We start from the raw sequence: 25,739 nt of genomic DNA on the forward strand, positions 1-25,739 counted from the left end.
GTGATCATCATAAGCAACTCCTGCAGCCTTGCTGTGGCGAGCAGGCAGAAAGCAACCCGAGTTAATGAACTGTGTTTTAACCACCTGATGCTGGTCAGAGCTTTGATCCATCAGGTCTGAGGGCTGCGTGGAGGATGGGAGGCAGAGCGCTCCTGCACGCTCCTCGGCAATGCTGGAGCTGTTAATCAGGCTGCTCTGCAGTCTGCTGCAGCGCTTGCTTTATTAAAGCTCCCTGCTGCCTGCACACGTTCCCTGGCACAGACAGCGAGAGACAAGCAAACACGCACCAAAGTGCAGAGCGCTCGCTGCTGCATTGCAGAGTTTACTGGCATAGAGTGATGGGGGTAGGTAACCACAGGTGGAGGCTCGGGTCCTCCCTCAGCCTGCCTGGGGCTGCAGTCTCATGGATTTCTCTAATGTGGGATTTGAAGAGGGCTGGGGGCAAAATACACACATTTTGGGCTCTCTTTGCAGCTTCTAAGTGTCTGGATACCTGGCTTTGCTCTGTGGTCTATGCTGCTTAATGTGTTTTTATTCAGGGTTATTCTATAAAACTAGAAATTTATTTTCTTTGAGGTACTCGATGGGGTAAGCGTAATTTTATTTATTATTGTTGTTGTAGACTTACCTCACCTCTGTTAAGAGGCCCTCTGTAAGGATGAGGATGGCATTATGCTGTTTGTTATTGAAGTATTCAGAGTAAATTCATCTCCCCTTTCAAAGAGCTTATGGCCTGAGAATTAAGGACTTTCTGGTTTTCCTATGGGTTGCCTGATATAAAAGCTTGAGCAGGATGAAGTCATTTTCTTATAGTAAACTGTAGGTGATGAATTCAGTTCATTTTTTTCCCCCCAACAATCCCATCTGTGGGGTTATGCTTAGGGTTTTTTGTTTGTTTGTTTATTTTTGTGCCAGTACAGAAATATTTGATTATCCAAATCATTTTTTGAGGTTTAATACCAAATAGCTGGTCTGTTTTGTAACATCTGTAACCACGCTGGATCTGTTGTTTTCAACAGACAGTTCTTCTGGAAGATAGCTGGTGTTTGCTTAAGAATTGTTAGGCTCTTCTAATCTACTGCTATGAATATGCCTGTAGAAATGTAATTATAATAATTTTATTTTTTATGAGCAGCTGATTCAGGATTTCTTGCATACCTGAGGAATATAGGGGGAAACATCTCAGCTGACTTTTTTTTTTTTTTTTTGGATGGAGCAAGGATGGCTCAGATTTCTTCTCCCTATGTGTTTATCAGTGATACAGCGCTGCAGTCTTTGCCTTACTCAGCTTATGTCTAATTGCAGAGTATTTAGCAAAAGGATTAATGTGCAAGTTCTCAGTTTGGAGTTAACCATCCACTTGTACTCAGCTTTATGAACAGACGTCAGATGAGCAGCACTTATAGTCTAATAGAGAGCTATTCGTTTTGGGGCCTAGGGAAAGGTGGGCTTGCGTTAATACGATCCTCAAACTTGTAGTTTGGGAGAGTCTGCAGGTAAGAAAATATTGTAGGTTTCCTTTTAGCAAAAAGCCAGGGTGGTTCAGTGCAAGTGTGACATCCGTGGATGCACTGGTTATTGACAGTCTTCTGGGACAAGCCAGGCAGGAGGCCTGAGTGTCGTGGGAATTAAAGTTCAGTGTTCATACTGCGACTTAATTGTCAACTGTGAACGTTGTCTGGGGGAAACAAACACCTGAAAAGAGCTACTGCAGCTTGATTTCCGGAGCTGCTGAAGATCCCTCCATTCCAATAGAAATTGGTGGGAGCTCGGGGTACCAAGCACTTTCGAAAACAAAATCTTCCTCTCAAGATGAACACTGCAATAGAGAAGCAAAAATGCAATGTTATTTCTCTTCTAACCCTGCACATCTGTTTTCTTATCAATAAAGTGAGGATGATATTTTGCTACCTTTAGGGAGCTTTAAGGGTTAATTAAAGATAATATAGTGCAAGGAAGACTTTGGGAAGTGACACTGTTGTTATGTTCTGAAATTGCTCAAAAATGGCCACTTTCTCATCATTCAAATCCTACTTTAATTCACTTCCTCTAGTGACCCTTTCAGTGTTAATCCTCCACACAGAAGTGTTGCAGTTTAAATTAAAAAGGAAATCTCTATCTCACTAAGCTTAGTCTGCCATCTGATCATGCAGTATTGTTTATGAATAGCATTATCTGTCTAATTTACATCATAAAACTGTGACTTAAGCAAGGCAGAACACACTGTCAGCAGTCAGTAAATAATAATTCTGGTCTAACCAAAATTGCCAATGTTTTAAGCAAAGCTCTACGGTAGGAATGGAGATGTGAGCACATCACACAGTGTCGTACGCGAGGAGGGTTACAGGGACACAGAGACCTCAGTGGGATACCTCATTAAAATGAACTCTCTAAATGGAGTTTGGAATAGCTTCTGAAAATATATGCTCAAGCTCAACCACAAGATATGGATTTGAGGCAGGATTTACTAGATTAAATTATTTGGCTTCTGGTATAATGAAGGCTAGTGGTCCCTGCTGACCTTTAAAATCTATGATCTTGAATGCTGGCAGTGGTTATGTCCCAGGTCACTTGGAGCTCCATAAATCAACAGTTCGCTGAGCTGCAAAGCTACGAACTGCACTGTGGGTCTGCACAGAGCAAACGTTCACACTGGACTGACTAATACGCCGAAATCCTTTCCCAGCAGGCAATGGGATCAGCACAAGCCTTGGCCCAAGGCTCTGGCACAGGTCTCCTCTGAGTTGTTCTTATGGTCAGGTGAAGAAGTAGCTGTTCCAGGGCAATATGAGGGTAAAGAAAAGCAGAAGAAAAACCTCACTGTTTAGATCGTAACAGCACTGACATATCAAGGCAACAAATGTGATCTGGGAGTCGCTGAGCGAGAACAGCACCCTAATGGGAGCACAACAACTTTTTTCAAATTGCTGTCAAATTTTTAAAACATTGTGGGAGGAAAGCACTGGGGGAAAGAAGAGGAGAGAGAAACTGGATCTTATATTTCTTACTAGAAGGACAAGAAGAGAGACACAGGATCTGTGTCACACTGTAAGCTCTTTATCTCAAAGCAAGGTGAACCACACCCGCCATAAATTAAATATTAATGCATCGAATCATGTCCAAAAGCACATAAAGCTCAAGGGACATCTTATGATACCCTTTGAAAACAAGACCTAATTTAAGTCGTTTGCATACCCTGTTACCCAATCCTGCAGAATAGCATCAGTGGGTTAATGTGCTGCTACCACTAGACTCCCCTGAGGTTATCAGAAAATCCTATTCAGCGAAGTGTTGGCCCTGAGTTTAAGTGCCTGGTCAGGGAAAGCCAGATCAAACTATGTAGTCTTAACTGTGACCCAGTCTGGAATGCACTGAAGTGGCAGCAACCCTTGGTAGAAAGAAACAGTAAATTGATTTTGGTGAGAACCTCATCAATCACTGATCACTGTGACCCGTGGATCATTAATCTCATTAAAAAGTTCAAGCTCATGGCAGAAGCAATAACAGGCACACAGGAAGGATGTAAATTAGATATGCTTTCACAGATTTGAATGGGGCTGACTTGTATCCCTGAGGAAAACTCCATTTCTTAATTGGGGAAACTCTTCACTGACTCTAGCTGAACTTCAGCCATTTACTCTGTGTCGGATATTGTCTTTTAGGCCCGTGGAAGGTATCTGGCCTGTTATTGAGCTGTGTTTGTGATACCGCATTAGGGAAGGAAGAGCCAGATCAATGGGCCAGATAAATCACCTCTTAACATGTTAGTCTTTCTGACAACGGACCTTTCCCGCCTGAGCTCTTCAGGAGAGATGACTGGCAAATAGCCATTTGGGAGCAGCCCCAATTTTCTGCATTTCTGTGAGTCCCAGGGAATATAGGGAGAGTATATTGTTTTGGTGGATGAGATACGCCAAACAGCAGAGAAAGCCAGTCCATGTTGGTCCTTTTAGCTGTGGCAGAGCTCATTGTATTATTGATCTTAAGGTTTTGTTGTCTTCAGCATGGGCTTTGCTATTAAAAAGGGTGAAGAGTGAGCAGTCTTACTCTTTTCTGTTAGATGCCAGAATTTGGGAGGGGTAATTGCTAAATGTCACCTGGATTATTTCTTGTCACTACATATGCTCAGCGTGTGGCCAAACTGCAGAGAGATGCAGCCCTACAAGATGGTGAGAGCTGACCTAATCGCTCACTGCCACTGGGGGCAGAGGTCCCATTCTCCTCCTACTTCTCGCGTTCCCAGCTGTGTACACCTGCCACTTACCTTGTGTCTGATCTGGCACTTGTCAGACCCATCTGTGACACAGCTATTTGCTAATCCAGAAGAAACCTAACCCAGAAAAAATAAAATGGATAGTTTTCTCCTGGCTTAAGGAGTTGTATGAGCTCATGAGTGGGACCGATAAATGTCCAGACCAGTACAAGAAAGGTGGGGCGGGGGAATAGTGAATGGTCAGGAACAGGAATGCAAAGAGGAAAGAAATTTGAGGAGTAGCTGGGTTGCAATACGCAACCCTTGGCAACAACGCATAGTTAAGATAACTCACCAGCTTGTGGAACAACAGCCTATGAGGCAGTGGACTGAAATGTCATCATTACACAGATGATGCACAGGTCAGTAACATATTTCCGTTGCATCGAATCAGTCCAGGGTCCCAGTTTTCCAGTGACAAGATAAGCAAACCAGTGGAGTTTAAACCCGGACAAGGTGTTGTTAGTCAACTGACTAACAGCAATCATCTATGCTACAACTATGTCACTGCACTTCTTAGCTCCCATCTGCAGCAAGTTAAATAGCTACCTCTGCTAAGAAACCTGGGGATATTTGGCAGGGCTGTTCTCTCAAGGATCTGCACACTACAGACCCTGCCTACACAGACCTGGGCACATCCACTCCTTCCACCCAAGATGTTTTTTCAGTGCTCCGAGGCTTTGTAACCACGCACAGTGCTACATGGGTACAAATCTCACTCAGCTGTGCTCACAAGTCTCCTTGAAGGCATGCTACAAAAATACAAGTCTGGGGAGCTCTGAAACATTCCTTTCATTGTTTGACCATTTGTGCTTTTCTTGTGGACCTTCTAATTAAAAAAAGACAAACGTTTGTCAGGTGCAGAAAGAAATTCCGGACTTCCAGGATTTCCATATGCTTTGAACTGGTCAAGGACAAGGATTGTGCTGCAGGTAGGATGGTAGGCAGCAACAAGGAGGAGGTGTTAGGTCAGCTAGGTGCTGTGGGTTTTGCCTGCAGCACTGAGTGATTTGACTTGAGGTTCACCAAAACAAAGGCTGCTCAAGTAAAGAGCAGTGATGCCAACCATCATGCTGGTGTATGTTGACATACATGCCCCTATTATCTTGAGTTGTACCAGTTTGGGGCTGAGATACCATAACAGTGCTCTTTGTGCTTCACCATCTCCTGGGACTGGAACATTACGCTGCCTCTGGGAGGCCTAGGGCCGTGATAAGGTACCTGGGGGAGGTGAGACTGGGGGACTCATTCACCCCTTCCAACCTCATTGCCACGTTCAGGACAAGTGGAGGGACCCTTAACATGAAGTTGTGCCTCTGGCATTGACCCTAGCTCTGGCAGCTATCTTGCTTAAGTTACGTTTACTTGAGAGCTGAGAGAAGGAAGTTACATTTACATATGACTATGTTTAGGAAAGATACCCTCCGTGATGGTGGGCATTCCTCAGCAGGCAGGAGATGGGCAGCTCGAGGAAAGGGACGGAAAAAGCTCATCTCACTGCACACCTTGGGTACTACTCACACACATGTGCACACAGAGGGAAGAGCAGCCTCTTTCACCAGCAGCCTTCCATCATTGGTTGCCAACAGCTGCATCCGGGTCCCAAGACGTGGAACGTGCTATGTCACAGCTTGGCTTGCTGGCAGCAAAGAGCTAGGCACATAATTGGGGCAACAGTAGTGCACAAACAGCACCTGGCCAAATTTGGCTCTAACGGGCATCTGTGTGTAGCCATCCTTAGCCCTGGTTTGAGCTGGGCTTGCCTACACCCTGATGGATGAGGCATTTTCTGTGGTGAGACTCTGACATCATATGCTGAAGAAGCAACAGCAACAGAAGCAGTTGTAGCAGGTACTGTGCTTTTGCAACAAATGCAACGGTATCTGTGCATGTTTATAGGGCTTGGTCACTTTGTCAGAAGGACACTGGTATGGTCCTCCGTTGTGCATGGGGTTAGTGCATGGTAGTGATGACCCTGCTGCCAGGGAGGCCTCAGGCACTTACCTCCAAGTGCAACAGCAGTGGGAACTTGTAGGATGCCAGGTCTGTTACAAGAGCATTATAGCGTGGTCACAGCTCATCTGTCTCCAAGGGACACAGGCCAAATCATACAAGTCAGCCAGGACACCAGGATTTGCTCCAGGTGCCAGCTGCAAAGACAGTATAAATATGTCTTTTTATCCTCTAACAGGATCCCAGTACATAAGGGTATGTGTGACTATAGCTCACAAATCCAAGGTTTAATCATGGATGCAGGGAAGCATATCAGGTCACTGCTTCCCAAACGGTTGAGTTAAATGTGCAATGCCTAATGTTAATATTAACCTATATACTGAATGCTTTGGAAAGTACCTGTTTGTACCAAAACTCCCAACTGAAACACTTCATCTGTAGAGTTCTTGGCACAGAACTCGTTATTCCAAAACATGCTTTCCCAATTAGCTGGAAAAAGACCAGTTGTATTTACCCTTTAGACCACGTTTTAACTCCTGTAATAATTTTACCTGAGATAGATAGGCTCATGATTAAAAACGCTTTAACAATGCTACGACTATGCGCTGATAATACTGCCTGCCCAATGTAAATTTTCATTTAATTAGGTGTAAATTTGAGAAGAGTCTTTTAAAAACCCATGAACAATTCAGCTGGATTGTCTCTTCTAACTGGTATGATTTACAGGTGCCACACAAGGTCATTGCATAAAGTCATGTACTTTATTTAAATGTAAACATGTAAAGGTAAACTTAGATGAAACTGTAAGTCCTGAGTGTGCTAACATCCTAGCATGATCCCAGGGCCTCTTTTGTATCATTTCAGTCACTCTGGCTGGGACACAACTAGCCCATGGCAGCCCAGTACATCATCAGACATGTTTGCCTGATCCCTTCCTGGCTGAAGTGTACATTATGTGATCCCAAGCTATAGCCAGCAACAGGGACAGAAATTGCGTGGTTCACAGGTGCAGCGTGCCTTTACCTAGCTATTGATGTTTTTATCTATAGCCTGCAGAATAACCACCCTGCCTTCACAGGCAGAAGGACATGGAGTTAGAGGTTCAGGAAAATATGGCCTACGAGGAAACACCAGAAAAGTTTAAGTTGTTTTGTTTAGAGAAAAGCTGACTGAGGGAGGAAGGATCTTGGAGGAAAGTCTTCAAATATACAACAGGTTGTTGCAGAGAGGAAGGAGTGATCTGTTGGCTGTAGGCACTGTGGGGAGGACGAGAATAATGTGCTTGAATGGCAGTGGGGCAGATCATGGTTAGACATCAAGAAAAACTTTCTGTTGGTAAGGGGCTGGAATAGGTTATCTCAGCAGGACGTGGCGTTTCCGCCATTTCACCACACACCTGTGAGACATGTCATAGGCATGGGCAGGACATTGGCATAGCCACAGACAGGCAGAGATGGTCTCAATCTGAAGGGAGGAGAAGAGGCACAGTGCCCGTGAGCAAGCCCCAGGACACCATGAACAACAGCAGAGAGGCTCACGCTGCTGCCCCCCTCCATAAATCGTTGCCTGACATAGGTATGACTCGTTCACATCTGCTGCCTGTACACAATCACGAAATTGCAGAGCAGAGAGAAGAACCTAGGTGATTTTATTCTTAGTTATCTATTCTGACCACTAGGCTACAAATACCACAGTACTCCTGCAACATGACATTAAAGCCAGGCTCATAATGACTTTTCACCACTGTACCATATAATATACAGGTGTTGGCAGCAACGGATCCAAGTCCTAGGGGACCGTGAGGAGCGTTAATTAGCAGGCGTGGATTTTTCTGGGTGGAAGTGATTTGGTGGGCTAGAAAGGTATTCTTAGAGTCCTCCCATGAATGCACCTGTGAGCAGTGAATGATCTTTGCACCATTGTTTTTGTAGCAGGTCATATTTTCATGATGTCAAGCATGCTGCTGTCTTTTCTGTAATAAAGCTCACCTAATCAAAACAAGTCAGAGCTTATCTGAGCCCCTAGCCGGAGATATCTCTGTGGTGGCTACAGAGCTGTGTTTCCTAGCAACCTAAAAGGCATTAGACAGGGCTTTGTCGACATTTATCTGTAACACACAACCCCCCCCCCCCCCGCCCCGTTTGAATAATGTTATGGGTGTGACATAAACTGACAAAAGGCAGGAAATTCAGAACTGGGGCTGATTTTCTATCCTTACTGCTCATCATGAGTAAAAACAAAAGGCACAGTCATGTGAGCGAAGAGCAGACCAAACCAACATTTATATTTCCTGGCTTTTGTCCCAAATGAAATGCCATTTAAATGAGGTGCTTGGTATTAATGTCCTCTGTTTAAGACAGGTTTAATGCTCATGGTACGTAGCTTGTACGGTGCTGGCAGCTTCCCCCAGTCACCACTCATCCTCTGAGGGGTCCGCTTGTGTGAGTAAATAGATATCTCGACGACTTCTCTGTGATCTTTGGTTTCTCCACAGTGAAACCAGCTTTTGGGTCCTTGTCTTCAAAGACAAAGGCTATGAGCCTGCTCTACGCAGGGCCGTTACTGAGTCCTCGGGCAGTAAAGATGCTTCATCACTATGAATTCACGGTGAACCTGGTGAGGACACACAGGTAAAAGACACTTTATCCTGCTTCTAGACACCCAAACTCTCCAAATATTTTTACAAATGGGAGGGTACCTGTTATAGTTTTCAAGGAATTCTTGGTACAAGAACTTGGAATGTATCTTGTTATAAAGTGTTATGAAAACAAAAGGTCAGGAGAAAATAGAATTTTTTTTTTAAACACACCAAAAATACACTGAGGGTTGATGAGCGGTCTGTAAAGTGACACTTCAGCAATGTCTTCTATTTTTCCACTTGTAGCAATAGCAGTATTTAAAATCCCACAGCTTTTGGAGAGCTTGTGGAGAAGACTGAAAGGTGAAAGGAGGGAGGAACTAGCACTGCTGCTGATTGCCACTTCAATTTCTGGGGGGAAAACGTCCTCTGGAAATGAATGGGAACTGATCACCTCCCTGTAGTCTTCTTGAGTCATCCCACAGAATTTAACAGAGCATAATTCTTTTTCTGCAGATCACTATAAAATGGCTTAAAAGTGCTAGAAAACAGATATATGTTAAATTCCAAAAACCGCGTTATCAGCTGGGGCAAATTAACTTAATCTAAATGACTTCTGTGCTGGTCTTTGAATGTACGCCAGCTCAGTCTCTAGCTATATAGGTTTTTACGATTATATTTATAGTGTTTTACTGGTTTCACTTCCACATCTTTCACAGAGAACTAAGGGCCTCCTTCTTTATATTTGCTTTGAGGCCCAATATGAAGGTTTCATCCCCATGTACATTTTTCCAGCCCAATTGTGAAACCTCTGAAATGGTTCATAGAGAAAGTTCTGATGAACTTAGCTATACCGAAATACTCCAGTGTTGTGAGGGAAAATCCTCCGAATCGCTGTCAGTGGGTGAGCAGCTGGGCTTTCAGCTCCTCCATTCTTCACTGTAATCTTTATTAGCATAAGAGTTGGTGTTTTGCTCCCACTCATGGATGCCATACTGTCTGAACACCAAGGGCTTCCTGGAATAAAGACGCTTCCCCAGGCCCCTCTGCTGACCGCAGCCAGGATTTCTTCAGTGAGCATGTCATGAATATATACACTACATATATCACAATGGAGAGAATTACTATGCACAAGCCTTCGAAAGAAACAGAAGCAGAAGGAGGTTCTTGCACTTTCTCCCAACACCATCTTCACTCTCCATCCGTTTGCCCTCCATTGAGCTGCCTCACCGGTAAAGGCTGCATTATGCGTGCTCGGAGGAGGCGACGGAAGCCCCCAACCTGCTGGAGAACGTCTCTGTTGTCCCGTGGGCTCCCTATAGAAACCCCCGCGTTCACAGGCCCCATTTACCAAAGCTTGTTTTCTGGAGGGGAGTGTAAGAGGAAAAGGGATGATATCCCACAGCTGTACACAGATTAGTGGTACATTCATGCCCATATACTGAGGTGGATAAAATAGCCATATTTTTCCCCAAAGTGCTTATTTGTAAGGCATGCCTGACCTCGCTTAATAAGCTTAAAATATTTAGCAAACGTTGAGACAAATGGAGAGTATGGGGAGGGGTAAAACTAGCAGATATAACTGAATGTACTTAACAATCATAGGAGCTTTACACAGCTGTATTATATTCTCTATACAGCTGGGAAAATACAGTTAGTGTTTTAAAATATCTAGGGATTTCTGTAATGAGATAGTTATAAGTAACTGTAATATCTTTAATATAATATGAAATAATTTCAGTTCAATTATCTCTAATAAATATTAAGAAAATGCATGATAATATGTTGTAAAATAGAGAACATTTTTAGTCTGTCATTTTGTCAGGACTCAATTGAGCAGGCAGGGTCTCTGCTTGGGAACTGAGGTTTGCCTTGGGAAAGCTACTGCCTACCAAAAGGAGGTGAATTAACGTACCGAAGGTAGAAGTCTGTCTGACCGGACAGACGTTGAAATGCCAAATGAGAGCAAGGAGAGATAGGTAGCTATAACTGGGGATAATGTGGCCTCTAAAACTGGAAGACCACCTTTAAGGTTAGATAAAACATTGTATGTAGTATGCAGTGTATATATAGTGTGTGCATATATATATACACACATACATATACGGAGTAGTGTATAGATATATTACATTCATGCATGTGTGGATTTTCAGTCTGGTCTGGCTAGAGTAAAAAGTTTAGCTCATAAAAAAGAATGTTTTATGACAAAGGTTATCTCAGAAATATTTTCTCCTTACATATTTATGGAATTTTTCCCAGGTAAAATAATCTTGTGAAATAATTGGCATTTGTGAGCAGAATTTTATTTGATCAAATCATAAGTTTTCAAATTCATTCAAACTGAACCTAAATCTGTGCTATGACCCTCACTCTGACTAGGACTAGAACGTCAAACCCCAGATCTGCAGCTGACTGAGGCCAGAGCAGACCCGTCTCAGTTCGTGTCTCACACCCTGCTTCGTTAGAGCAGTACTGGGAAAAATCTGCTCTCTGGTTTTCCCTTCTCTCGAACCCAGCAAGGCACGCACGTCCCCTCTATAGGAAGAATTATGCTCAGCATGAAGCGCTCAAAGCAGCTGAGCCTCCCTGATGACACACGGCAGGGTCAAGGAGAAGGTCTCCTCCGCCAAGGGTTTTCCTGTCTCCTCTGAGATAACTGACCCTGACACCACCACAGAGCTCTGCCGCAGGTTGCAGCACTCACACCGCAGCCAGATATCTCAGGTGGAGCTGGGGACCAACGCCAGGCTGTTTAATTTGGAATAGCAATGTGAAGGTCACCAGGGAAGGTAATGAAGTCCTGTTGATTGGACATGTGGATAAGGACACCGCAAAAACATAATCTCCTTTGTTGAGGATGCAATAAACCAGGTTTAGGAGTGCAGTTGGCAAGCAATACTTTTGAGTGTTACTCCATCAGATAATCCAGACAGCAGAGCAATTATATATCCCCCCAGTCTCCTAATATGGCTTTAACCTAAGGATTAGGTTATTTTCATATTTTTAGTGCTTTCTAAAACAGAATTGGAAGTAACTCCCATTTATTTCCTAGTTGTTGTCCTGAAATTTTTTTATGGAATAACACTTAATTCTGTAAGCAGGCAAAGATAATTTAGGGGGAAGATTTCTGATATTTGAAAGGGCAAAACCACAGTGGAACAAGCACAATACAGACATTTGACTGTCCAGGGCTACCTTGTATCCAGGTTTCCCTGGAGATGCCCTCTTTTCCCACCAAGAATGAGATGCCCAGAGATCCCGGGCAGCTAAGCGGTCTTTGCAGACAGATGCAGATGAGCTTCACTGCGTATGTGCAGAAGGCAGATGTCCCTCAAGCGACACCCACTGCCTGAGGGATGCCCAGGTAGTACATGGTGTGCAGCAAATTTGCCGTATTGGTGTGCACACAGGCCTGTCTACCACAGCTATCGCACCACACACCACACAGTTTGTGGCTCTTCGCCACAGCCCTGCCCAGCACTTGCATGCCCATTTCTGATAGGGATGCCCTGGCTTGCTGCCCCTGTGTCAGGGGGTGTTAGGAGTAAGGCGGGGAAGTGCTTGGATTGTTAATGTTTGATTGACATGATCCAGAGGAAGCCTCTGCACTCAGAGGCTGTAGGTTCGCAGTGCGGCCAGCCTTTGGCCCCAGGCAGGCCCCATCTCCTCCCAGCTCCTGGGATCAAGTTCCTGCATCAAAGCTGCTGTGGGGTTTATACAGTTCAGCCGCTAGGCAAAGAGATGCCTTTCTGACCAGCGAATGTCCCTTCTATAATCTTTTTTGTCACCAGGTGTGAAGTGATGAAGACTCTGATTCAGTGTTGAATTCTAGTAGTTACTCGAGCAATTTTACCTCCTTTTTGAAAGCAAAGGACCCAGGGAGAAATGCTGCACACGCTGCATCGCTGTGGGTTTGGGAGAGGGTGGTGTTGGACCAAGCTCCGAGGAGCACATAGCCTGTCAGAGGTTAAAATTTGAAATGAATGAAAGTTTGCTCTGTCTCTCCCCTTTCTTCTTCTCTTGTTTCTCTAGAAAGTTTTCTCTCCCCATTTTCTCCTATTATTGTTCAGAGATCTGCTTCATTTGTTTACCTCTTACGTTTTACAAAATATCATCTGAAGGGACATGTAGGCTCTATGTCAGGAAGATGCATAAGCATATGCCTGACTGTAAGCATAAGTGGTTAGATTGTTCTTGTGCTTAATGACAGAAGCATCTGTCTGATTTGAGGAAACAGCTGTCTAAGGTATTGCAATCGTGTAGCTTGTGCGTGTTGCCTCCCCTTCCCTCCCTGAGGCTGTGATGCTCACACCACCACTTGAGGAAGGGTTTTAAATTGTGTAGTAACTTCTCTGGGGAAGGCAAAGATCCTAAGCGCCTGCTTGGAGAGAGTTCACCATCATGAAGCCCTGGAAGTGACATACACCTCTAGGCTCTGCTTTCATCCAAAATAATAATTGCGTCCTCTCTCTCTGCCCACCTCATTGGATCATTCATATCTTTTTGTCCTCTTTCTTAATGAAAAAATCCTATCAGTCTGAAGACATGTCAGGTAAGGTTTATTTTACTTCTCTTGTAAGAGAGGTATGAATGCCATTGAACATGGTGCATTGAACAGGGTGAGGTCTCCTCCAAAATACTGTGTCCAGACCTGGTCATTCCACATTCCAGCCAAAACAAATGCAGAGGATGCTTAGGAGATGGAGAATCTATCCTGCAAGAGGAAGTTAGAAGTTTGACTTATTTACCTGATGATGTGGAAGGGTAAGAGTGAACTCTTTCTCTCTTTGGACGTGGATTTATGACTAGTTTAAGCAGATGGATGTCAGGGCTGTTAGCACAGGTTTTTCAGGTTTTTTGACCTCTCTCTGCCCATACTGCATATTTCTGACAGCTCCCTTGGTCCAATGCTTGTGCTTAGATAACTGTGGAATCAGGGATCTTTTTGAGTTAATTCTCATGCTACTTGAGTTCTTCAAACTGGCTGACCACGAGGTCAGCAATAGCATGAGCGCTAGCTCTAGTGCTGGTCAGCAACAGCACTAGTGCCAGCACAGAGGAGAGAGAGAGATCATCCTGTCAAGGGCAGGGATACCGGATGGGACCGTGCCACTGAAGTGGAGGGAGACGAGGGAATGCCCATTTGTCAGCAGCTCACACACAGAGCCAGCAGAAGCTAAGCATGAAACCAGAACTGAGAGGTTAACATCATTAGGGGAAAAGAACTATCTAAGCTATGGTACAAGGCTGGCACAAGAACAGATGGACATACGCCTATGAATAAAATTAGGCTGGAAATTAAAAGGCTTCTAGCCATGAGAGAAATGGGGTTCCAGAATAGCTTTCCAGTGAGAGTAGGGGGGTTCAGAAGAAGTCAAACAAATATAAGATTGAGCCTAAGGAGATTTACATGACACAGTTGCCTGGTGAGGTTAATGGTGAGGAACCTGGGTGAAAGACCCAGGAGATGTTCCCATCCTTATCTCCCCTGTTTGCTTTCATTTTGACTTTCTCTTTTACTCATCTCTCTCTTCCTCCTTTTTCCTGTTCCTTTTTTCTGCTTTGATGACAGACTGGAAAATCCTTTCTGTGCATTTTCTCTATTGCTGTTACATCCTTTTGGCAGAACAAGGCAAGGGTAAATCCCATTCTGGTAAATGTAAATGGGCCTATCGAAGTCCACAGTCAGGGACAGCGTGGGACTGACCTCTGAGGTCACAGGAGCACGGGCTGCGAGAGGAGACAGTGCTCTGCTGAGTGCAGCAGAGGCCTTGCCTACTCAGTGCACGGCTGGTTCCCCTTGCTGCTGCGCCACTGACATGCTCTGCGCCTTTAGCAGGCTACTCACCTGCAGAACACTTGATTTCTGCCCAGGGAAAGCGATGATGCAATGTCTGCCCTAGAAGAGTGCTGTGAGGCTAAATTCATTTACAGAATGAGGTGCTCTGGCATGTCTGAATAGCTGCAGAAACTACTACGTGTCTGTGGAGCAGAAAGAGCCAATATGCCTGAGCACCTCTAATGAGCAGCACCATAAACATATCTTCTGTTTAGCTGGAAACTGAGAGGCTGAGCAGGTAGCACTTGTCAGGGAAAAGCAGGAGATGTCCTAAGAGCCTGGTGTCAGGGGCCGCTTGCGCTGCCGTTAATGGTAGTTGTGAGCGTCCATCCATCCAAAATCAGGTCTTCGCATACTAGGCACGATGGTCTGGGGTGAAGCAGCAGTGTTGGGCTTCCTCTGCTGGAACAGCAGCACTGTCAGGGCATGGGGGTCTGCCAGCAAAATTTGAATCTACATGCGCTGAAAAATGAGTTTGCAGAGAGTTAGTTGTTTTACCATATGATACAGATAACGAGGGGCTGTGGGCAGAGGGTGTGCTGCTTCCTGGCACTGACTGCTTCGTTTGTGCTGGTGCCCACTTGCAGTGACTGTATTTTACAGCTTGTAAAAGAATTGCTTGTTTTTCACAATATGCTGTTCTGAAAAAAGTAAGCACATCTTGTAAGAAGTTGATCAGTTAGCAAGAAATCAAATAATTCAGATGCTAGATAGACCAAGCCATTTTCTTCTTCTGTTGCGTTACTGCTGCAGAGATGTTTAGGTCACTGGCAGTCACCTGAAAAGTAGCCACAACACAATTAGTTAGCGTTAGTACCTTCGTTTCACAGGAAGAGAGTAACTTTTTGCAGTTTGGGCTGTAATTCCATGACACCCTCAGCTGTACAACAGCCAGGTGCCACGATCCTGCCCTCCAGGCCACGCTGGCCGTGGGACCCTGCCTGCTCCCTCACCTGCTCTAGTGCTGACATGCCCCAGGGCCCTGCCACGTCAGCATGCTAAACTGGCAAAAAAACTATTCACCTTTTTTGCTAGGCCAAAAGACGTCACGTGCAAAGTCACAGGAGCCATCCGGAGAGTGCCCAGGACCCAGGAACCAGCAGTTAAATGGATTCAGGCCGCTGTGGAGCAGCAGGCTCCATGTGCTGCTCACAGGTGGTGAGCAGCAGATTTAAGAAGTCTTGTAGCTTAATTCCGCCTTGTATAATAATCCTGCCAGCACTGTACTTAATTGCAACAGTGATGATTTCAGTTCCTTTTGGTGAAATCTGGTCATTAGATGACGTGCACATACAAGCATACCCATCTAAATATGGCATAAGCAGTTGAATGAAAAGGAGTATTAGAAGTACTTCAGTTTTTCTTTCTTGATCTGTGTTCTCTGGGTTTTTGCCATGCTGGAAAAATAAGTTAATACTCATTAAGATGAAAGCAGAATACAAAGCGGGAACTTCCAAAGTGTCTGCCACTTGAGTTTGTGCAAATTAAAATGTCTCATGTACATGAGCGCTTAAGCCTTTCTTTTTCACCCCAGATTTTAGATTCAACAGTCAGTAATGCAGTGTGAGATGTACAATGCTGTCCTGTCCACTGTAAAACAGAGCATGAATGGTCAGTCCCACAAAATCTAATGTCAGTTCAGTATCTGACATGGATACACGTTTCACCATCAGTTACCAGGACCACAGAAGTCACACAGAAGGAAGCGAGCAGATGTCCGTCTTACACCATGGTCCCTTTGCTCTGAATGGCTGCTTAGTGGTCAGAGCCCTTACGGTTTTTTCCCTTTTTGAAGGTTCTGAGTCTTCTTAAGCATAAATGTTTTATTTACAGAGAATATTCCCTCCTGGCCCTCTCCACACCCCAAATCTGCCAGGTTTCTGTGTCCATACAGCTTGCTGCTGACTTCTTCTCAGGGCTACTCTTGCAACACGGCCTATTGCTGTTTGGGCAGGTTTTGCTCATTTTTCCCTCACACACAGACATACACACACACGCGCGTGCACACACACACACACACACACACACACACACACACACACACACAGAATTTGCATTACTTTGGGCCAGAGATTCCCTCATCCTCAACTTGCCACCAGGCCCATGGTTTGGTCTGTTGTGTTGGATGGCCGTTACTGTTGTTATCAGGTACCTCACTATACAAAGGGGCCAAATTGAGCCTGAAAGAAACGTTCTTCATACTTCAGTCAGGTCTATGATTGTAGGGTAAGACGTATTAATGCCTTCTGGTATTGCTAGTTCTCTTGTAGCAATGGGTAAAGTATCAGATCTTAGAGAAACACTTACCAACTGTGATGCACTTCACATAAAAAACCTGAGCCTATAAATAATGAAATTCTTTCCTTTTTGGAATGTCTCCTTGACTGTAATAATTCAGAGGTATTGTTACTACCTGCAAGATATATCCACAGAGATAATATTTTCCATGGTGCCAAAATATCCTCTACAAGGTTGGAGCAATCCTGTTTGTAAAAAAGGAAGAAATTGTCCAGCGTGGTGGAAATCATCTGCTTGGAATGAATCATGATTGAACAGACTGTCTGAGGAGTGGAAGGAGCTCAAAAAGTCAGCCAAGCCCATGTTCTGGGTGCAAAGTGATATTATCTACTGATGTGGGCAGAAATGCGCACATTCGTATTGTATGTGGAAAGACATGTCAGCCGAAGAGAAAAAAGAGCTGATACTCCATCAGGTTAGAATTGATGAATACCTGCCCAGAAGCTAACCTAACCTCCATGTGCTGGGTATCCTAATGTGAGGCCCTGGCCACAGAACAGTCCGTGACAGTTTGAATTTTTTTGTCAGCGGTTGCATTTGTCAAGGCAAATTAAATAACCTGAGACAGAAAAGCGTTGGGAAGAATTCACCAACTGTTTGCGGTAACTCATTGAGCTGGTCTGAATGAAGCTATAGTCTTGTTTTTCTGCAGTTCTTGCCCCTGTTCCATCCTGCTGTTACGTTCATGGCTGTTCTGCCTCTGCGGGCTTTTCGCTGCCTTTTGGGGTCTTTTCTCCAGATGTAGTCGCTGCTGTCTTGAAAGCTACCTGCCTGGCTCTGTGAGCAGTCATCCTCACAGCATCAGCGGCAGCATATTTCCAGCTCCCAGCCTTTGGGCTTCTTGTGTTACGCTACTGTTTGGGTTTGCGTGATGTGGGATCAGAATGAGCTGCAGAGCTATAGAGGGTTTCCTGTCTTCTCTGGCCTATTCCTTATTGGGCTGAGGTTCCATTAATAAAGTTTCCTAAGAAAGGCCTGCAGCGGAGATTGCCTTCCCACTCTTTCCTGTTTACGTGATACTGCTTATCTGTGCAGGGTGGAATAGTCCTTTTCTTCTCTGCATTCCCAGTATCAGACGTTTATAGATGCAGAGAGGCCACTTTGGTCTAATCTTACAATGTCTCCTCTAATGGAGGGAAGGTGGGGGTAAAGTCGTTCAGTGGGACTCAAGAACATTGGGATCAATTCCTGACTGGATGCAGATGGATTGGATAACTCAGATCCTTTCAGTTTACCTGAAGTGTCTCTTTAAAAAGGGGATAATGACACTTAGAGATATGAGATCACTGCAGGTCAGGGCTAACTGCTGCAGCAGTGGGCATCACCCTCATTATAGCTCTAAGCTCACCAGCGTTCATAGCAAGGAAGGAGATTTCAGCCCAAGTGTGGTCCAAAGATGCCCACTAGACCAATAGATGCCCGCTAGTTATATCAATAACTTGCCCTTAGGCCTGTGCCTGCCCACTGTGCCGTCTGCCGGCAGGTTGTGTGCACGTGGCTACCTGTGCCGCAGTCGGCTGTGCAGCCTTGGCCTAGCCTTTCCTATCAGCCTTGCCTATTCGCGCAGTGCTGTGGGACAGCCCAGAAAGCAGCGTAGCCGCAGGCCTCCTGGTGCTCCTGTAAGGGAGACAAGCACCATTTGTTAAAGTTGTCAGTGCATCCTTAGCCATTCCTTACTCAAAAGAGAGGGGGGTGCTTTGAAGATGTAGGAGCTGCTGCAATGGATTGATGACTGCAACCCACATAGCCCATGTTTTGTGAGGCTAGGACCTCCTTCAGGCATTTAGGAGGACAAGGCAAGAAGCAGCCCAGAAGGTAAATGATAGTAATCTGCCATCAAGAAAAATCTATTCCTAATCACCATGGTGAGAGATTAGGTGGAATGCAATTTATATTCCCTCCAGAATTCTTAGGTTTTGTGCTTATATACTTTAACCTATTAAAATGCCCAGTCTCTCTTTGAATTATATACTTTCCTACTGTTCTACACTTGGATAAACTGCTGTGACAATGAGTTTCACTGTTTAATTACTCACTAGGTAAAAAAATATTGTCTTTAAAAGCCTTTGCCTTACCAGCCTTTCCATTTAGTGAATATCCCCCGAATCTCTGATAAGAATGCTTTTTCTTTTTCATATCAGTTCTACAGGACTCTGGAAGTATACCTATGTCCTGTAGGCATTTTCCAGTAGTATATTTCCTTTTGGAAAAAAGTGTTGAAATAGGATATGGTAAAATTTTAAGAAAGTTCGTATTTTCCTCCCATGGCTGATCTTTATTTAAACTAGAAGGGAAACCTTTTTACTTCAAATTAATTTTTTTTCTCTTTGGTGTAGCTGCTTTGCTTCTTTTCTAGCCAATCTATGCCTAGAAATATACAAATGTATATGAAGAAGTTTATATTCCTTCTGATGAGGATGATGCCATGTTTTGGCAACTAACTAGCAGTGAAGACTCCAGTAATGGAAATAATTAATTCTGACTGATTCACACAGTTCTGTAGCCCTAAATTACAAAACTGCTCAGAGAGGGTAGACATATTTGAATATAATATTAGACCATTACACGTTTAATCTTCTATCTTGCCTTAACTGGTCGCTTTGTTAGTGCTCTATTTAGTCTCCAGTTCAAGTGTATGCACACATACTATAGTGTTCAATCAATCCCTTAAGGAGAAGATACTTTTTCAGAGTTGGGATCAAGTCAATGTGACTAGAAGTGTTTGAATATATGTGGCAGTTTGATTTAATCTGGGTTTGCTTCACTAGCCTCTCTGTTACAGGTTTCTAGGCCAATCCACTCACGTGGGTTGGATATTTTCCATAGTTGTTTGGAAAACAGGGTTACTGTAGACCACAGCACACCTGAAGTTTAGATTCAAGAACTCCGTGTGTTTACCTAGTGGAGACAAGGAGCAAAAGAGCAGGGATGAAACTGTCCAATGGTGACTATAAGTACGTTTTATCCTCTGCCCATAGTCACCCAACTTGGACAGAAACCAGAGAACCAGGAGTTTCTGAGGGGAAAACCTGTGTTAGATCCCCTAGGGTCTCTTCGCTGACAACTGCAGGGAAGAAAGGAGGAAAAATTGACACTTGCATGGGAGTTTCAGGTACGGGTTACCACATACGCTTCAAACTTAAATAAGCATAGCCTTTTCTGCTTCAGAGGCTGACTTTGAATGTCCTTGAGGTCTGGTACTCTGCTTTCTGGCAAGAGAGCAGAGAAATGAGCCAGATGCATCAATTTAGTCAGATAGGGAGGTTTCTAGTGAACTTCTGCACAACAGGGTAGTGACAGTGTACTTAGTAAAGCCACATGCTTTTTAAAAATAGTGCTATTGATTTTGTTAGTATGTGTATCAAATGTTAGCACATTCATTAAAACAGCAGCCTTCCAAACAGTGCTGTAGAACAACCAGCAGGCTCAGAGTCGATATCCATCCAAATACTGGCTCGCTTTCAAAGGGCAACTTAAAATTAGGGCATTGACTTTTCATGTTATAGAGGAAAGATCTTAAAGGGAGCGTTTGTCAAATATAGTTAGGCAATATTCATCAAAAACAGCTAGGCAGCAGATCCTGTTTGAGCAGGCAAAGGCATGTGCATACAACCATGCACAGCACTAACAAATAACATGATATATTTTTATACATATATATTAAGGTCTAGAGTAAGAGCTTGGTATAGACACATGAGAAGAAAGAGGAAGAAATTTATCTAAGGAATCTTTTTTCAGTTCCTAACTCCTGGGAGGGTACATTGAAACATCACTGAGTGGGAAAGTAATGTATTAAAATGATTAAAAAGATACTGTGCCCATGTTCCCATAATGTAATTTTTTGTACGGTGCTGTGAGCAAAGCAACACATTAGGACAAATATATCCATTGGTAGCAGTAGATTTACAGCAAGAAAATAGAGTTCATTGTGTCTGTTAAAAAAGAGCTAAGATAACATATTAAAATGACTTCTCTCTCTCCTGTTAAGGATGGGAGATGAGGGAAGAAGAGTGAAGGTCATTCCACTTCTCATAGATTTACTATTACTTACCTGCTTTTTCAGTTTTCCCCCTTTGTGTCTGTTCATGCAACTCTTCAGACTTTCATGACCCCTTAGAAATCTCTCGAGGCTCTGCAGGATGGGTTCAGTAACTGCTTTGCACCTCTGTGTTCTCAATGTAACCTAGTGCAGGTGATTAATGTCTCAGGAGAACAAATGATTCCGCTATCAGGGCACTGCTTGTTTCTTCCTCTAAACTGATTAGGTTTATCCAATATAGATTTTTCTTTTTTTTTTTTTTTTTAACCGGGTTTCTTTTAACCCAGATCAGGCCACCCTATGAGCCCTATGAGCTACCTACCTGAGATGGTGCAAGGAAAGGAACAAGCAGTGGGGGGGGAAAGGTGGAGATGGAGACGTCTGCTGACACTGCTTCTACTGCCAAGAAAAATGACAGCAGGAACAAAGCCAAAATCACCTCTTGAAGCAGCATCTTTCCCTCTCTTACTTAGAGAGGGCTCCAAGGACTTCCACCTTAGCACCCCTATCTTAAGCACCTTAATTAGGTGGGAAAAGAAGGGGCATTTCCACAGTTAGATGCAAATTAAGCCATATTGATTCGCTCTTCAGAGATGCCTCTCTCATTGCTCTGATCGCAGATGGCCAGGATACTTCAGTGAGGTGCCTGGTGCTAGGTGGGTTGTGCTGCGCCTGGCACTGCGGCTCCCCACTGCCCTCAGAGGTTGGGGCAGGGCTGGGGCTGCCACTCAGGAGAGGGATTTAGTGACATCTCCGTGAACTCCGGTGCTGGTCCTGCTTCCCAGCCATGTGCTGAAGGCATTGAACTATATTTTCCCTCCTTTCTAAAAGTGATAACTCTTTCATAATGCAGAGTGGCAATCTGAGAGGATAATTTTATTGGTTTTCTTTGCGCACAGCTCCTATTAATTTTTAACCTGCTTGACACGATGACTTATTTGGTGAGGTTTGGGTTTTTACAAGCTTCCAATGTCTCAGCTGCCACACCCTGGAAAATATTTTTGTGATGTTGTTGTGTTGATACTGGAAAAGTGCAAAAGATGGATAGGAAGGAGTTAGAGAAAACAAAGGTCCCAGAGAAGCTCTATCTTTCTAATGGAAACAGAAGGTAGACGAGACCTATGAACTCCTATGAGTTCAACTGTCCTCACAGTCTATACTGGATACCTCTTTTCAGTGTATTACCTTCCTCTTTATTTTGAACCAGGTTCAAGTGTTGCTAATGATGAGACTTTCCTTGTTTTCCTCTGATTTTATCTCAGGCTGAACGCATTATTACTGCAAAGGGATTCTGCTTTTCATCTCAGGGTGTGCATCCTGTAGGTCTTCATTTCTTCCCTGTTCCAAAGAGAAAAACTATGGCTTTGGGCAGTCAGCCTGCATACGGCACAGTTTTAGCAGCTCTTTTATTGTTCCCCACAGATTATGACCTTTCTGAAATCTTTCTGAGTTCCTGAATCTCCCTTTACTCTTAACACTGGTACTGAAGTTGGGATCTAGAGTCTACTGCGTCTCCCAGGAATTATGATATGCATTTATGATATATTGCATCTATCTTGTCTCCCTCTTTGCTGAATGCTGAGCAACAGGAACCCTAATTAAAATGAAACCCTTCCTCTCCAAAACAGCAGGGTAGGTTTTCATCTGGATTTGCGTGCCTCCAAAATAAATCCAGGAAAAGTAATTGACAGGATGGAAGACTGAGGAATTGGGGAGTAAAGTTGGCAGGGAGAGGGGTTCTGAGCCTTCCTCGTAGCTGTACCTCCAAAAGCACTCTTTAACTAGTGGAATTATTCTTGACTTCTGTTCCACTTAAACCACCAGTTCAGAGTACGGCTTTGAATGAGTGTCTTAGACCAGTAAATCAAAAGTGGCAGCTGATCCAGGGTGAATTTAGAACTTCGTTTTGGGAGATTTGAGCCTTGTTTCGGAAAAGCTGAACTCCTAAAATGTGAGCTGTCTGAAAAATGGACTCATATCTCTGTCTGATTTTATGAAATGAGGCTAACATTCTTTACCATGTTTGTAAAACGCTCTGGATCAAGACTGCCATGGATGTGCCAAGTATTAAATTAAACTTATTTTTAGGTAACCCCTTCTCCTTCCTCTAATTTCAAGCCCCTTGTATCTACCGGTGACCTGGCTAGGATCTGCCATGTGGTTTGCATGGTGAGCTCTAAGAAATACAGAATGCAGGCACTGTTCCGAAATTATTAGCCAAATTGCCAAGCTCAGATGACTTCTAAACAGTTAGTTTTATCTGGCCTTTTCTTTGCCTTTACTCTCAAAATAATCAGATCCTTTTGGAGCATGAGAAACAAAAACCACAGCACTAGCTAATCCCATGAAAACTTCCCTTTGACAATGCCTTCCTGTGAGTAAAATGCAGTCCCCGAAAGCTGCTTCCCTGTCCAGAAGGAAAATGCTCTCAGATGGCCATGGAGATAACAGGAAAAAATGTTTTTTGGAAACATTTGCAGGTGAAGAAACTCAGAGGAGCTCCTTGCTGCTCTGGCTGCTGGACGCTTCCAAGTGGAAAGACTGCAAAGTCGAGTTTTGCTCGTGGTGACCTCAGCTTGTGCCCAGAGCAGAACTGGGCCCATTTTTAGGGTGGGTGTAACACATCCTGGGCTGGCACGGCCATACTGAAGGAAGGGTGGCTGCACTAAGTGCCCTTCCTTCTTTACTGATGGACACGTCTGGGAGCGTGAGTGAGGCACTTTCAGCCCAAGGATGGAAGGCAAATGAGGCTAAGGTGGAAGGGAGGATAGAAAACTACTCAGAAATCAAGAGAAGTTTTGTATTTTGTGAACTTAATTTGCTCAAAATGCCCCCAGATTTTATTTTTCATTCAAAAATAATCTCCTTCCTAGCTAAAAATATACCTATTCTAAGTCTAAATGGCTTGGAGATTAAACTACAGATTAGATTCTTGGATATTAAAATTTCATTTTATTTGAATGTTGCAGCCAGGTGAAATTGAGAGAAACTGAGAATATCTGCAGCCAAATGGCAGACATATTATTTGAAATTTGGTGATGAATTTGTCCTTAATTTTATCCAATCGTATTAGGAGGTCTCCCTGTTGCAAAGCATTAAAAAGCACTACTAAGGCCAGAGAGGTGCTAGAGAAATCTTTTTTCTGTCATGCGGAGCCCTGTACAGAATTGCGTGGGTTTAAATAAAATGTATCTTGATAGTTTACCTTAAAACTCTCTGTCCTTTTCCTCAGTTCAGCTGAATCCTATGAAATAGATACGCAGCTTGGAGAAGTTCTTCACACCCCCACAAATGCTAAAAATGGCCCTGATACAACATGTATTTATGTAACAAAATCATCTGCATTAATATCTTCCTTTCCTTTCTGCAAGAAGCACAAGCGGGACTCAGGCTGACACATCTTAATGCAGCCCCTTCCATTCTTCTCTTCTTGCGTTTGGGGCAGCAGGGACAAGCAATGGCTTTCCTTAAAAAACAGGCCACTGAATAAGCAGGGATATGAGGAGACTATTAATAAATAGGGCCTTTGACTAGAAAATCACAGTCCAAGCTTTTGGGCTGTCTCTCCTTGAATATTCAGTATCTTGTCATGCATCAAAATTGCTTGGTAATAAGACTTATGGTCACTGTTGTTATCCAGAAAAGACCTTCCAAAACAAAGAGGGCATTTAAAACTGAAAACATTTCCTCTCTTTTTACTGAAAAGCCAAGAGACTGGTCAGCTCATGGGATCAAACATGAGGTACAAAGTCTTTCACCTCTTATTCACATCTGGCAGAACCAAATGAGAAATGCTGCTGCTTGGCAGCTGTGTGGTGTCCCGTTTGTCACAGGCACGTTCAGATGACTTCCCGAGATCACAGCCCGCCCTACGGCACCTAGGCAGCATGTGCAACCTCGGAGGGGGGCTCAGATGCCACATGGACAAAGGGACAGGGTTTATCTCGGCCTCCCAGGGCTGCCTCCCTCAGCTGAGATGGACGCACGCTGTCGGGAAGTGGAAGAAGGGCGTATTATAGATGCTGCTGCTTTTGCCGGTAGGGTTAGAGAAAAGTCTTGGTAACCCTGCCTTGTTCAGCATCACCAAAATATCCAGGAAAATAAACAGCCAGCAACCTACTCAGTTTTTTAGACAGAGGCTTATGCATCTCCTTTGCGGTTCACCCGGATACTGATGCCCGAAACTGCTGCTGCTGCCCCCGGCTTGTGTCAGCGCCTGCTGGGACAGCGCAGGGCAGCCGCCGGCTGTGGCTCGCTGCTGCGAGCCGGCTCCTTCCCAGGGGGTATTTCCCAAGGGGCTGCCGGGATCGTCCTGGAGCACGACCTCCTGAGCCTGTTAAACAGATGCTCGACGCCCCAACCTGCTGCCTGTCATGGAAATGAACCCTAACCAGCAGCAGGAACCAAAGCGACTGTCTCAGCGGCAGCTGTGAACGCACTAGGTTTCCCGTCCGCCTGCCTCTCCCCCCGCCCCGTCCCTCCCGTTAGCGTTGAAATGAAGGCAGAGGCATGCTGAGAGAAGCAGTGCAGCGCTGTGCTTGCAGGATAATGTGCAGACCACATGTATGTATTAAAGGCTGTATGGAGTTATAATGAGCCAGGAGCATTTAAATGCAAGCCAAAGGGAATTTGCTATTCTGTGTGGGCAGATTTCAATTGTAAGGTTGGCAGCTCTGGTATCCTGTTCTCTAATGCCATGGGATGAGAAAAAATAGGCTTTTCTTTCAGAGGAGTTGATTATTGAATCCGCACCAGCTGTTCACCCTAATCCAAGCTTTCT

The 25,739-nt window shown here is 44.2% G+C and overlaps 1 long non-coding RNA gene across 1 annotated transcript in view; it reads left to right on the top strand.

The window, feature by feature from the left end:
• Nucleotides 1–256: 256 nt before the first annotated feature.
• Nucleotides 257–25,739, top strand: part of LOC104153785 (uncharacterized) — a 105,330-nt gene continuing 79,847 nt past the window's right edge. Inside the window, exon 1 of the long non-coding RNA XR_696333.2 lies at nt 257–344. This is a non-coding gene — a long non-coding RNA (uncharacterized lncRNA). The remainder of the gene's footprint in view (nt 345–25,739) is intronic.

This window comes from Struthio camelus, chromosome 5, assembly GCF_040807025.1.
Source record: "Struthio camelus isolate bStrCam1 chromosome 5, bStrCam1.hap1, whole genome shotgun sequence".
Taxonomy (NCBI): Eukaryota; Metazoa; Chordata; class Aves; order Struthioniformes; family Struthionidae; genus Struthio; species Struthio camelus.